Consider the following 15798-nt stretch of genomic DNA (forward strand, 5'->3'; position numbering starts at 1 on the left):
TATTAAACTCATTATGTTCATCCCAAAAAGTTTAACCCGAAGGATTGCACATGACTTGGAGATGTAAATATCAAAAATAAAATATGGACGGGAGGACCAAGCTCATGGTTTCCACAATTTTATTCCATATTTTATTTTGAAGAAAAAAAATTATTTGCTATTTTCATGGCATCTGTGAGGCAGGGGAGGAGGGGAGAGCAGGGGGCAGTCAAAGTAGTCAAGATGGTGGCTGGGAATCCATGACTGAAGGTCTGCTCACAACCCAGGATCTATGTTTAAAAAAAGTGATTGCAAGTAGGGGCGCCATCTTGAATTACAACAAAGATGCTCTTGACAATTTAGAACACAATATCCTTAAGGGTGAGCTGATCCAAACATACTGAATTGGTGCTGTAGAGATAGGGCCAGATTCAGAAGTCCAACATAAACTAAGTGCATTGTGTTGTCTGTTTGCCCACCCATTTATAATATCTGAATGTTATTATTGTTTTCTGAAAGGCAGAAAAGAACAATTTTAAATGCACTCTCATTAGAATGCATTCTTCATTCAAACTACAGTTCACTTGTCACTTTAAACATAACTTCAAAGACTTACACTTAAGAGTAGTGTACACTAAAGAGAAACTTTAACTGAGATGTGAGTGACTATAGTGGTGAACCATTCACCACTTCCTAAGCTTTGTACTTGACAGCTTTATCAGATTTGTTGGATGAAGAATATTCAAACTCTAAGACAGGGACCTTTTTCTCAACCTAATATCTGCATTCCCATGTTGTTTAATTTAGAGATCCATACTCCACAGTTATTTGCACAGAAGAGGTGGAGAGGGTCAAGGCAGAATTCATGAATGTAGTGATACATTCATACATGCAACATTTTTTCATATTCATCAACTTCAATCATTAATTTGAGCACACACAATATAATGTCTTTAATGTATACTTAATGTATGCATATTCATAGTAGAAATTCAAACTTGTATCAGCATAACCCCAACCACATCCTTTAAATGTGTATCGACAGGGCTCATGCCTCATGACAAGCTATTGGCTAGTTTTATACAACACACTAAATCATGGGGCCATATAATATGCTAAGCCGCCATTAAGCAGACTGTGTTATGTAAAACATGTCAGGTGAATCCAATCAGAGATGCAAAGCCTTGTAATTGCTTTCAATGTAAAGCAATAAGCTGGAGAAATAGCTCTTCTGGTGGTTTGCAAAAGTTGTCCTGGTTGATCTGTCAACAGATGGAAAGCAATGCAATAATACAGAACAGGGGTCATACAACTTGACAGCTTTAAGACTTGTGGACTTCAACTCCCAAAATTTCCCCTCCAGTCATGTTAGCTCAGGAATTCTGGGAGTTGAAGTCCACAAGTTTTCAACTTGCCAAGTTTGAAGACTCTTGATATAGAAGGTGCCAAATGAAGTCTTGTGCGAGACCAAGAGATGGGGGAGAATATTGATTAAAAAGAGAGAGAAATATTCAAGGGGCAGTCCGAGAAATGGGTCAAACAATATAGAGCCAGGGTTATTTGTTATTTGTATTTGGCCACACATACACACGTACACAGACACAAGGAAACGCTCATGGCCTTGAAATCGAGATGAGTGCCACCCTCTAGAGTCAGCAATGACTAGTGGAATAAAAACCTCAGGGATGCTTTTCTTTTCCTTTCCTTAAGGCGTAATTTCCCAGGCAATGCAAGAATGGGTTGCACCATGTCTTAAATACTGCAAATATATTTTATTGTACTGCATTGTTATAGCCTTTAATCTCCAGAGTTCATAGTGCTATACATTTACATGTGTATTTTAACCTTTTTTTTAAAAAAATGCTGTCATTGCAGAAAGAATGTGCATTATATAATTTGGACAAATTCATCCAGGCCCTGCGTTTATTGAAGACTGAAGACTCTGAAAATGCATATGCCAATATACACAATGCTCTTAAGACATTTGCTGGCAGCAAGGCTATCGGTGAAATTGTAAAACCAGAAAATGTAAGTAGAGATGCTTTAGTCTGCTTTTGAATAATAACATAAACACTCTTAAATATCCTTGCATGGCTGTCACTGCTGTCAGCTTAAATTCTCTGGGGCAAAGGACTGTAAACTCAATTGCATCAAATGAGAGTTTTTGCTACGACAAAGCAGGTGTTTGAACAGCCACAATCTATTCTGTTCTGTGTCCTAAATATGGCAAGTGAGTCAGAGTGCTCTATTTATAAGGGAGCCTCTTTGACATACCATTCTTATTCTCTCTCTGACATCACTTTAAGCAATAACCAGTCTTACCTGCAATTAATGTAGCAATGGAGACCTGAAGCCTTTCCAGAAATTATCAGGAATCCCTGAAAATACTACCAAATTGCAACATGCTATTCTTCAGGGAATAGGAAGGGAATAACTGAGTGGAACCTCTGTACTCTTTGCATGGAAATCATTCTTTTAATACCACTGCTGGACCAGGACACATTACTAAAAATGCAGATGGATTCTCTTATTTAATCATTTTAGGATTTAGATTCTAATCTTAGGAATAATTTTATCAGGGAAATAGATAACAGGAAAACTTGATAAAAAAAAATAGCCCCTACTTTCTTAAATGTAAAAAATAATAAGGCTGTAATACTATTAGATTGGTTATTATATCTACCTGCCTCTCTCTCTCTCTCTCTCTCTCTCTCTCTCTCTCTCTCTCTCTCATTATCATCATCATCATCTATCTCTAGCACTATCTCTAGTGACAGCTGCCACAACATCTCAGGCAAATTGTTCCAAATAACTGCTACATTCACATTCCTGGATGTTTCAAAACACCTTTAAGGAATGGAATTTAAAATTTTTTTAAAGCCCTAAAATTTATGTTTTATGAGAGTGTGGAGGTTATTTGGTTTAACATACAGTTGGTTTATATGTCATGTATATACATACAAACATTCCACATCACGCTAAATCGTGGTTGCTTAACTTACAGTTGATTATTTTGTATAATACACCAAGCCATAAATCATAATCTTCATCACAGATCAGAATATCCAAGCTCATACACTACATTGTACTAGAACAGTGAGGCAAACCAAATCAAACAAATCATTTTATTTGGTTTGATCCAATCGAGGGAATCCAGCTTCACTGTCAGAATCCCACATGTTTGCTTTTAAAAGCAAATCATGCAAGATACACAGTGGCTCCATAGCTAATAATTACAAAAGAAAACTGTGGAGTGTGATATGACCCATAATGATTGACAAGCGCTTTGTAGGATGCATTCCTAATCTCGTTTTTCATAGGCTTTCGCTTAAGTATCTTACACCCCATCAGCCTTAAAACTCCACAGTGAAGAGAAGAATGCTGTTGCATTCTTGCTTTAGGAAGGAAGGATACAGGAGACTGAAAATCATATGGCTTTTTTTTAACCAAACTTTCTTTTTTTATTAAAGGAAAATAATTGTGAAACATCAGCTATGGACATCAATAAATTACTGAAGGAGCTTATTGCCTTCCTGAGAGAACTGCTTCTATATTTGAAATCCACAAAAATGATAGAATAACCTGGACCATAAAGATCTCCACTTCCAAACTCTTTCTGGGTTAATGTGAAGATAGCCACGATGTTTGTGAACTTTCAGCATAAACTATTTCAAAAAAGGAGGGAGGGGAATCACATTCTTTGTAAATTACAATATGAAGTGGGTTTAAATAACACATATAGGCAAAATTATGGAAACACATAGTGCACTTAAATATAAGTCCTATGCAGTTCCCTGAAATTTACTCCCAGCTAAGTGTTTGGAGGATTGAAGGACTGAAAGCTTAGTTACTACTGAATACAACTTAGGATATACTACTGACTAAAGAGGAATTAACTACATGTTTTTCAAATAGGTGCACAAATGAATATTTATCTATTTATTTATTTAAAGTAATATTTATTTGTATATCTTTTATATATATATTCTGCTGTGGAAATGCCTTGTTTTGCTAATCCTAATGTTTATCTTGTTATCATTTTGAACAATAACATAAGTTTGAAAACTAACACTCAGCATAAAATCAAATGCTTGCAATATCTACACTGTAACCATGGAGAAACTTTGGATTGGAGCATCTCTGATATCATTTCTTCCAGTATTTCCTTTGCTTTAGGAATCTTTTTTTTAAAAAATTCTGCTTATTATCTGCCATCAAAAGGAAGGAATTAGCCATATTTGTTAGAGTCTTCGGAGTTCAAATCAAACATATTTAGAGAGGATCAGGTTGGAGAAGATAAATTAAGTAAAAAGTAAAAGACTGAAGAATGGAAACGGAGAGAGACAATTCCTGTGGAATAGCATCAACTCATGTAGACAGGGGTGGGATTCTACCGGTTCTGTCCACCTCTGTAGAACCGATTGCTATGAAGAGCAACAGACAGAGAGCATACATAGAACCAGCTTTATGTCTGCTGCTCTTTTGGCCCACCCGCCCACCTGGGCTCTTACCTGACCTTTATTTTCTGCTTTTTCAACTGCAGCTGCTTTGTGCGACATAGCTGAGGTTGAAAAAGCAGGAAAAAAGTGCTTTTTCAACCGCTGCACACCTGTGCGCAACGCTGCTCAGCTGTCCAGGCAGCTAGCTGATGACAATATAAACGCGCACAAAACGTAAAATCACCAAACTGGTAGTTACAACCGATGGATCCACTCCTGGATGTAGACCTCATGTGGAGCCTACGTGTTTGGGGTATCTATCTAATATTTCATTTACAAAAACCTTTTTAAAGAAACTTGAGGAAAGATGGAAATTATGATATATTCTTTCTCCTGAAAAACAGTGTCACCACAGCTCACTAAAGAAATGAAAGGCAGCTATCCCAGTTGCCAGCACTTTGGACAACTGAGTCCCATAGCGTCAGTGAATTGTAATAAAAATATTGCTGTATTGGTGGAGAAGAGACTAGAAATGTGATTTAGGCAAATGTATTTATCTACTGAGCTATTTTTTTAATTGTAGGGTTTTTTTGGAGAGGTAGTAAAAGGAGCTCTCTTGTCCTTATCTTTAATTTATATTTCAACTGTTGCCTTAGGTGAGGATTTTTAAAAACTGAGCTTTAAAAAAATATTTGATATGTGGTATTATTTATATTTTATGCATTTATATACTTATTTATATTGTGATGTAAACAGCAGTTTAAACAGCAAATAAAGTATGCTGAAAAGTTTTGTATGTAACTAATGAAATGCAACTGGATTTGAATAAATTATTTTGTACACAGATGAAGCTTTATGTTTGGTTGAGAGACTTCGTTTTATAATGCACACCAACACTGCCATTTACTCTTTTCCATATTCTGTTCCTTGAAGCATTTTTGGGCATTATGTATAGAAAATTGTCTTAGGACAGTGAAGAATAGTTTGAATTCAGGCTATTTTGTAATGCATTAACTAGGACTAGATGAATGCAGATCTCCTTCCAATTATTATGATTTTGTGATGTGAAATATCCATCTGCTTCAGTTCCAAACCCAGAGAAAGATATTGAAAACATGGAGCCTGATTGGAAAGATAGTTTACTGATGAAGCAGAACCACCAAGCACATGGCTCTGGTGCAGCTGACCACATGGGATTGAGAGTGAGGGGTTTTTGTTCCTTTTCTTGGGCTTTGAACTTGAGCTTCCTGTTCCTGTGAAAGAACATGCATTCTATTGACTGTTATCAGACTCCCATGGGGCCAAATAGGGATCATGTTTGTCTGAGCTAAGTTTGGTTGAAATTTGGACTGTTGATGCAATGAAGGGGAGTTGGGCAATTCCTATTGTGGCTAATCTAGGCATGATATTCCCCTCTGAAAAAAAAATCTGAAAAGTAGCCAAGCTCTTTTTTTTTTTTCCCCTCTGCGCGACTTCCCGCAGGGGAATTTTCTGGTAAATGAACATTGCTTTCGCTCTCCGAAGGGAGCTGCAGCAGTCTGGCTCTTTCCACACCTCTGCTTCCCCAGAAACCTCTCCCCCCCGCCCCATGCCACCCTCGTCTTCTTCCCTTCTCCCGCCTTCCCCTGCCTCGCAAGGTAGGTAGCCAAGCCGCTGTTTGGCTCATCCGCTTGCCAAGCCAGCCCATCTGCCTGCCCCAGGGATGGTTTTGCCTCTAAAGTATCCATGGACCGAAAGGTGCCAGGAGGAGGAAGAAACCCGGGAGCCGCTGCGCCTCCTCCAGTGCTGCTGCAAAGCGCCGCCACGGCTCTTCCTTTTTGCCTTTCCCTTCCTGAGGCAACGCGGGACTGGAGCCGTGTAGAGGTGCGCCGGCGGTAGCAACTCCTGACTCGGGGCTTCCGAAAAATTCAGAATTCCGATTTTAGTTGGAAGAATATCATGTATGCTAATCCTACCTTTGTTCAGACCTTGCTACAGGGATTTTTTGCCTATGAATAGAGTTACCTAGATACTTGGCTTCTTTCAATAAGCTCTTTATCTCTTAAGTGCTGATATTTGCTGAGGGCTATTAAGAAAGGTGGAGGCTGCTTTCTCCCTTTAAAAAAGCATGTTTCTACAGTGCCGAAGGAATTCTGGGCCCAAGGTGCTCCATGATTTGGTCATTGCTCACCTGAAAAGACAGGTACAGACATTTTAATGGACAGAGCAGACTTAGAAATCCTATATTCTTATAAGCCCGATCAGTTCCCTTTACTTTTAGGAACCAATTTTATGTGTAATGCTATTAATATGCAAAAGAATCTTCAATAGACAGTTGAATGTACTAGGCAACAGAGCACAAAAGAAAACATTACTGGAATCAAGCTCTGCTTTGATGATGATGATGATGATGATGAAAACAATCACTGAGGGAGAACATAATTGAAGTTCAACTATAATAAAGATGCTTAGGGGGACAATGTGGTGTAGTAGTTAACAATGTTGGACTATGAGTCGGGAGATCCAGAATTGTAATTTTAGTTACAAAGTTCAGCTGGTCATTGACTCTCTTTCATTCTTAGTCTGTGGGGGCGGGAGGGTGTGACTAAAGACGAAATGGAAGAAAGTATTGGAAAATCAAGGGTGTTCAAGGCCATCACATTTCCAATAAACAAGGGAAAAGCTGCAGGGAAAAAGGAGGGGTGGGGGAGAAACCCAACCATTTCATCTCAGTATTCTCAATTTCCCCCCAAAGGCTGTGGTTTTGCAATGAAAAATTTTAATTCCTTAGTAGGAGGCAGTAAAGCCAAGATAATGTGACAATGGGGCTTGGTGACAATTCAAGAGCAACTCTGGACCCATGCACCTGATTTTACAATTTCAGGCAAGCTGACAGGCAGGTGGAAATTTCATTTTTACAGTGGAGCATTTCCTCTTGTATGACCTCCCCCATCCCCTTTAAAATTGGAAGATTTATATCCTCACTGAGGTTTAGCAGGTCATTTTTGGGGCAGAATTGTGTGGGAGAAAGCATGCACAAGGTAAGCATGAAGTCTAATTTATGCGTATGGAAAAAGAGAGACGAAGCAAAAACTTTTATTATACACATTTATTATACATATTTCCTAGTGGTATATACACTACTGGAAAATATGGCATGTTACAGTCCTTAAAGACCCACTTAAACACATGCAACCATCTGTGTGGGTGCTGAAACTACTTGCAATGAAACCACAGGCTTTTTCATTGAATAAAATGTTTGCGCGTAGCAGCTTAACCTCCTGCAGCAGGAACACAATGAACTCTATTTTAGGAGAAGACGGGTGTGGCAATCTGAGGGCTGGAATGAGCTGCACAGCCCAGCCCAGTCTGTGAAAAGCCTTCCTTTTAGATTACAGTCCACCAAGGGTGTCCCTGAAAACAAAGTTGCATTTGAATCCGTGCAAGAATTAAGAGTTCTTTATTAAGAATTTTGCAAGGCCATTTATTTTAAAGGTGGTGCCTTCGATCTAAGATGGGCACATCCTTCCTTATTTTCAGAACCTTTTCAGAAGCAGAACAATATTGTATTCATTTATTCATTTTTATCTTGCATTTTATTAGTTTTACAAACAACTCAAGGAGGCGAACATACGTACCACTCCTACCTTTTCCTATTTTTCCCAGAACAACAACCCTGTGATATGGGTTGGGCTGAGAGACAGTAACAGGCCCCAAATCACCCAGCTGGCTTTCATGCCTAAGGCAGAACTAGAAGTCACAGTCTCCTGCTTTCTAGCTGGTGCCTTAACCACTAAACTAAACTGACTCTCAATATAGTATCGACAATATAGTGTTAAGGGAAACTCATTAAATGTTTTATGAAAACACTGCTGTACTGTAGTATTATTTTCATGTATGAAGCTGCAAAATACAGAGCATTGATATTCTGTGGTAATCTTCACATAACACCATTACCTCTGGATACTTTACTCATGGCTTATTCATATACCCGAATTTTCTAGCCAAACACAGTATGCTGAACCACAAATAAACTACATAGTGGTTAATTGGTGGTTGGAAATTTGCAGTTCTATGAATCTTTCAAAGGGTCAGCACTAATGTTGCTGAGTATGCCCAGGACACTAAGCTTAAAAGGAGTTGATCTGGTTTAGGTTTAGCCATTGTAGATTGTTGAATCAAGCCTGGTTGAGCAAGAATGGCTTATTCCAACATGTAAAACCATTTCAGGTGGGATTTTTTTTATGGTCCTAGCAAGAGTTATTTTCAGTCTTACCTGGAAGTAATGGGTTTGTTTGAACCCAGGGCAGTAATGGGTTTGTTTGTTTGAGTCCTGTTGAGCTCCTGTTTCTTTCTACTATTATTCATTTGGATTGTCACTGCAAAAAAAGCACTTAGCTATGCAACGTTCTTGGAGTGCTTTGTAGTTCATGAACAATCTTTCCTTTCCACAATGTGCAAAAAACATCTATCAGGAAACAAGCTATTTTAGAAGAGGTATTTTTTTCAGTGTGGTTTCTATGCAGCTGCTTTGTTTCATACCAGTGGCTTGATTTTATCTTGATCTAAACATAGGAACGTAGAAGCAAAAAAGGAAAAAGCTTGTTCAGAATGTTAGCAATTCTACACCTACCTGGACATAAGCCCACACCCCCACCCCAAAAAAGTTAGGAGGGAAAACTTCAGAGGAGCTTAAGTTTTAAATTCAATTTGTGCTACTGATATTTTTATATGATGATCAGCAATGCAAAACTGTCTATCATTATTTTCAAATCACACAAGTTTACCACTCTTTTTGGGGTGGTTTGAATTGTTATCACTATGTACCAGTGGATTCCTTTATCCTCCAGTGGAACTGCCGGTCTCTTCATTCTGTCCCAACCCTTATCGAATTTAAAAATTTAAAATTTAAAAATGAAGAATTAATTGAGAACCAATTTGGGTTGGTAATTAAGACTCCAGCTTAAAACCAGGAGAATATGAGATCCAGTACATGAAAGTGAGCTGAGTGACATTGGGACAGTCAATCTTTTAAAATATCAGGTTGAAAGAACAAGATGGTTCATCAATTCTTATTGCAACCAATAGATCAACATTTGGTTGAAACAAAAATGGACCCTGCACTTGTGAGGGGGAAACTAGGAATAAACAAAGAACCTGTAGTACAGGAGGAAATCAATAGGGTTGACGATGAGTGGTCTGCTGTAAATCAGAGTAACTCCAAAGCAAGAAAGTCCCAGAGTCTACATTTTAATTCAATGCAGAGTTGCCTAACAGTGAGATGGGTAGCTTTTACATTTTAAAATGAATGAATGATGTTCAAGATTTCAGTAGAAAATGGTTTATTGTAGTAATGCCATTAAAAGGCAGAAGCTATCCACTTCTTTGTATGGATACATAGGACAGCCAGTTTGGTCTAGTGGTTAAGGCAACAACAACCCTCAAGATGAGTTGAGCTGAGAGAGAGTGACTGGCCCAAGGGCACCCAGCCAGCTTCCATGGTAAGGCCAGAATCTCACAATCTCCTGGTTTCTACTTTGATGCCTTAACCATTATAGCAAACTGGCTGTCCTACTTAACCACGCAAAGCAGTGGATAGCTTCTGCTTTTTAGGATCAACCATTCACAGTAAAGGAAGGAGCCGTCAAGAATTGCACAACAGACTAGGTAGAACAGCCATGAAGACCTTGGAAAAGATATTCAGTTGCCTACAAAGATCAGAATAGGTACACGCAATGATATTCCCTATGCTGCCCTATGGAAGCAAAAGTTGGTCTTTCAAGATGCAGATTAACAAGAATATTGGATGCATTTGAACTTTGGTGTTGAAGAAAAGACCTGAGAGTACCATGGACAGTTAAGAAAACAAACAAATGGATCATTGAACAAATCAAACCAAAATTCTCACTTAAGGCACGAATTACTCAATTTAAATTATCCTACTTTGGACACATTATGTGAAGTCCTAGATCTTTAGAGAAGGTTTTCATGTTGGGAAAGATGGAAGGAAACAGAAGAAGAGGATAACGAGCAGCAGCCTGATGGGATTTGAACTGCCAAATTGCAGGCAATGCGGAGTTGATTTCCTGATTAAATCTATTTGGAGGGGTTGATAGTCCAAAAGGACTTCCCAGTTATATACCTGCTCCTTCAAGTGAATGCTGTGTCATCTAGAGCTAAATATGGAGCTATCATGGAACCAGATGTCTTCTGAACAGTCTTGCTGAGATTCATTCTAAGCCCATTCTGTTGCATCCCAATCCGCATAGCTTCTGAGCACTCAAAACTCCACCGCACCCCTAGATATGGCCTAAACGCACACATCATATTATGGATGGTCCTACATACATTGATGTATGTAGATAACCAAATTCAGCTCTAAGGCTCTAAGAGTTGTATATACAAGGTAGTTCTCAACTTATGACCACAATTGAGCCCAAAATTTCTGTTGCTAAGTGAGAAATTTGTTGAGTGAATTTGATCCATTTTACAACTTTTCTTGCCACAATTGTTAAGTGAATTACTGCAGTTGTTAAATTAATAATACAGTTGTCAAATGAATCTTATTTCTCCATTGACTTTGCTTGTCAAAATGGGATCACATGACCCTGAGGCATTGACAACCGTCATAAATGTGAGTCAATTGCCAAGGATCCAATTTTTGATCATGTGACCCTAGGGATGCTGCAGTAGTCATGTGTGAAAAATGGTCGTAAACCACTTTTTTCAGTTCTGTTTTAACTTTAAATGGTCACTAAATGAACTGTTGTAATTTGAGGACTACCTGTATCTATCTGCAGACATAATTGCAGAATATTATAAATGATCTGGTGCCCACAAACATTGCATTTCCATCCCTTGGTATATCAACTTACACTGTCACTTATTGACAATGTATATGCAACTTTAAATGCATGACCTTTGATTATGAATAAAGGAGGAAAAGGGAAGATTTCCTGATAAAAATATTTTTACACAGTCACACATTTCCATGGTTTGCAGAGATGAGTACGACCCTGATGTGTAACTGCTATCTTAGAAAATTCATTTCACAAAATGAAATTTCCATCCATCAAAAATTCCCAAGTTCAACATCCAAATCTTCAATAAAACTTTCTTTTAGCTATGATAAATATTCTGTGGTTAACAATTTAGTTGCTCTAAACCCACAAAACGTTCCCCTGTTTGCTTTCATGCATCGCTTAATCACACTAATTTTAACCTCCTGCTTACCTATCAGCCCAAACTCTAAAAGCTATTGCTGCTGTGATAGCTGGAATTACAATTAACAGCTACTTGCAAGGGATCTTAGTAACACTTGGCCACTTCAAATTCAGAAGGCATAGGATTGCAGCAGAATGTTTTGATCTTGATAATTGTAAAATAGCCTTGGAAGGCACCATTCAGACTATCCAGACTTTGCTGAGTACTGGAATCCAAATTTTAAATCATTGCCAACAGAGATCTTAATTTGTATCTACTTTAACAGATCCAAGCGGCAATGCAACATCTCAGGATAATTATTCCACCGGCAAACATTTTGTCAGAATTTGCCTTCTTGTTAACTTACATTATCGGAATAAATGATAGAAAAGTATAAATCCATAGAAGCCCATCCTTAATTTGACCATAGCTATGGCTTAAATGCACTCATGCCTCATCATATACAGAAAGAAAACAAACAAACATACCTGGTAATCCCTTTTGAGATGTCAAAACAAAGGCAGCTTCTTCAATGAGTTCTTCTTTTGATAAATTAAACACACTTTCTCATATGACTGGGTTCAACTACTGTGTTAACCTGCAAAGCATTAATCTTTTAGCAAAATCAAGCTACCTGATGGTCAAAAACAGGTGACAAAAAAGTAAAAACCAAACACTAAGTAAAAACCTGTCAGCTACAAGTTGGAGATAAAACTGTGGCCTGGAAAAAAAGTAACAGGAAAGAGAGAGATGTCAGTAGCAGTCATTATTACTTTTTGCTATTTCCTGCCCCCCGCTTCTTAACAAATGAAGTGTGACCAAAGCGCCTGGGTCCATCACACCAAACGACATTCTATTACCTTGCAAATTTCTTTACTCCATAAGTACATGCAATACTATGGCAAGCATTAATTTCTAAATGATATTCCCACATTTGTTAACATGGGTGTGTATGTGGACACTGGGGTCCTAGCTTCAGGAATTACTCTTAGGTATGCAATTTGGATTTTGATAGCATTTGTACCCAGCAATGCAGTTTGAAAAACTAGTTAACTGTCCTAGCTGCAAATTCTGGAAGTTGTAACTCTGTACAGGTGAAAGGTAAAAGGTTAATAGAAAGTTAACAGAAGGATATATGTATTGTACTGTACATCTCAATATTTGCAAAGCAATGGCAGTATCATATTGATAATTGAAAGTGATGCACAGGAAGAGGAGGTTGACAAATATGATAGTCAAGTTCAGTTTGAAACTGACAGAATGCGCAAGCAAGATCTGCACTTGTGGGTTGGAGACTGGAATGCCAAAGAATAAAGGAGTAAAAGGGACAAAAAAGGAGTTGAATTGGGCAGGCCAGGAAATGGAATTGAAACATTCTACTACCACAATGCCTATATGCATGGACATCAGCAGATTGTAGAAAGCCCCTCCTCAACAGATTAAAATATTCTTTGTTCTTAATATTAAGAGAGGTAGAATATTATATTTCCCCAAAGGAGAAATGGGGAAACATGTTCTTAAAGGCAGAAAGCAGCCCTAGTCTTTCTTAATAGCCTCAAGCAGAAGCCCGAAGTCTTTAGAGGTGGATATTCTGTGCCCATTAAGAAATCCAGGCCAGCCTATTCATAAACAAAACACCTTCAGCCCAGCTCCCCCAAGAAAGGATGAAAAATAGACAAAGACTCCTAAAATCTACACTCCCTGCCCAAATTCTAAGGACAGGACATTACTCTAGGACAGCGGTTGCCAACCGGTGGGCCGCAGCCCACTGGTGGGCCATGAGAAAATTTTGGTGGGCCGCAGAGAAATCTCACCCCCAGAGCACCCCCAAAGCACAACACAAGGCTGCTCAGCCCACATGGCCCGCGGGAACCCTTCCCGCCCAGTCACTCCTTACTCAGCAAACTTGTCTGCTAAGTTGCTATTTTTCCTTTTTCCGACCATCATCTGTTCTGCTGTGCTGGGAGATTTAGATTAGCTAGGAAGCAGGAAATGGTTGGATTTCTTGCTTTCTAGCTAACCTCCCTTAGGACTGAAGGTTTGCTTGCAAGCAAATTCAGTGCAGATTCATGGCAAGCAAATTTGAGAGACTGAGCTAGTCGATGGCAGATAGATAGATCACTGAATGATTCTGTGAGCAACTCAATCTGCCTGCTTTGCCTGATTTTGGGTAAAGGTTGCTCTTTTTTACAAAAAATTCAAAATTTACATACAGGTTGTGTTGTGAGTTAATTTTGTGAGCTTGCTTTCAAGCAAATTTTATGTGATAGACTGAGCTAGCCGATGGCAGATAGATAGATCTCTGAATGAATCTGTGATTCTGTGAGCAAATCAATCTGCCAGCCTGCTTTGCCTGATTTTTGGGTAAAAGTTGCTCTTTTTTATAAGAAATTCAATATTTACATACAAGCCATGCCCAGCCAGTCACATGACCACCAAGCCACAGCCACAAATTAGGCCATGCCCACAGAACCAGTTAGTGGTCCCTGGGATATAAAATTATGAGTTTGGTGGTCTCTGAGGTCCAAAAGGTTGACAACCCCTGCTCTAGGACATAATAGGATAAACCCACCACCATTAGAATAGCAAAAGGCACAAGGCTCACTACATTCTCCAAATCCCTGGAGCATCGCAATCACCAAACTCTATAAAGATCCATCCATTCACCCAGCAAAGGGGTCAGCACCCCAGAAACATTTGCATTTGTCACTGAAGTTTCTGGAAACCAAATAAACCTTCTTTCCTTGCCAGTCCGCCTCCGTTTTATTTCCAGCACCTTTCTTCCTACAAGATGGAGTACCAAAAAAATATCAAATTGGCTATATAATTGGCAGAAGGAGATGGAAGAGCTTGGTTATAACAACAAAGCTGTTTTGCAAGAGAGTAAAAATAAATAAATCAGGAAACATATTCCTTTCATTCTGGAAAACATTAAAGAATCTAGCTACATACTGGCAATAAGAGCTTACATACTCCCAAACAACAGGATACAATTACTTTGTGGCAAGAGATACATCCCTAATAGAAGAGAAAATATATGTAAGTCAGAGTTGAACTTTAATGGTCTCGTGAGGTTGATTGTTTGCTTGCAGATATGTTTCATTACCCAACTAGGTAACATCATCAGTGTACTTCAGAGGCCACTAAGGACTCCACAGATATATCTCTAGCATGTCATGCTGCACCTCAATATAACCATCCATAGCATGCTTCCTCTCAGCACGCGTGCGCGCGCACACACACACACACACATGTTATGGGGCTTGGGATCGTGTTCTTCACAAGGACCATTTTATAGTCCTGAATATAAAATGAAGGAAGAGAGATCATTTCAGTTTTACATTTTCACATTACAGAAAAAAGAGCATAAAAAATAGAATGTTTATTTTACTTACTATTTCACAAGTTCTCATCTCTATAGAACGTGGCCTCCTTGTCCTGGATATGACCTTAGTTTATGATTCCAGAAATATAATGCTTTCAGACTCTTGGAGCTGAAATATATGAATTTACATTATTAGAGTTATGTGGATCTATTCACATCAGTACATCTGAGGTAAAATATAAAAGCAAACCAAAAAATTCAAAAGAGGATGTCTTAAATATTTTCCCCTGATGATGACTACAACTCTCATTAGCCAACCGATATTGTTCATGTTGGCTAGGGATGATGGGTATTGTTAATTGACATATCAGATAGTTCTAGTTTGGAGAAGCCTGAAAAAAAAAGAAAAAAAACCTGTTTTGTCAAGATCAATTCTATGGTTTTAATATTACATTGGTTTGCTATGACTTTGTTCTGAAATATTAAGATACTAGCAATAGCAGTAGCACTTAGACTTATATGCCACCCCAGTGCCTCACAGACCTCTCTGAGCAGTTTAAAATGTTAGCATATTTTCCCCAACAATCTGGGTTCTTATTTTTTTAACCCCAGAAGGATGGAAGCCTGAGTCAACCTTGCACCTCATCAGAATCAAACTCCAGTCCCTCCCTCCCTCTCTCCCCAGAGTGGGTATTCAGCAGGTTCCGACCAGTTCTAGAGAACCAGTAGCAGAAATTTTGAGTAGTTCGGAGAACTGGCAAATACCACCTCTGACTGGCTCCACCCCCGTCTATTCTCTGCCTCCCAAGTCCCAGCTGATTGGCTGGGTCTTCTTTTGTTGCCCTGCACAGGAGAACGGAGCTGGAAAGCAAG

General features: G+C 38.7%; 1 long non-coding RNA gene across 1 annotated transcript; it reads right to left on the bottom strand.

Moving 5' to 3' along the window:
- Positions 1 to 7566: 7566 nt before the first annotated feature.
- On the bottom strand, positions 7567 to 13743 carry LOC148126929 (uncharacterized). The gene is made up of 3 exons (XR_015741727.1): positions 12089 to 13743; positions 8674 to 8962; positions 7567 to 7811 (listed from the first exon to the last, which is right to left on the bottom strand). It is a non-coding gene; the product is annotated as an uncharacterized LOC148126929 (long non-coding RNA).
- Between the last annotated feature and the right edge of the window lie 2055 nt (positions 13744 to 15798).

The sequence above is a fragment of the Pseudonaja textilis genome, chromosome 2 (assembly GCF_049901715.1).
Source record: "Pseudonaja textilis isolate UNSWEBS1 chromosome 2, rPseTex1.2, whole genome shotgun sequence".
Taxonomy (NCBI): domain Eukaryota; kingdom Metazoa; phylum Chordata; class Lepidosauria; order Squamata; family Elapidae; genus Pseudonaja; species Pseudonaja textilis.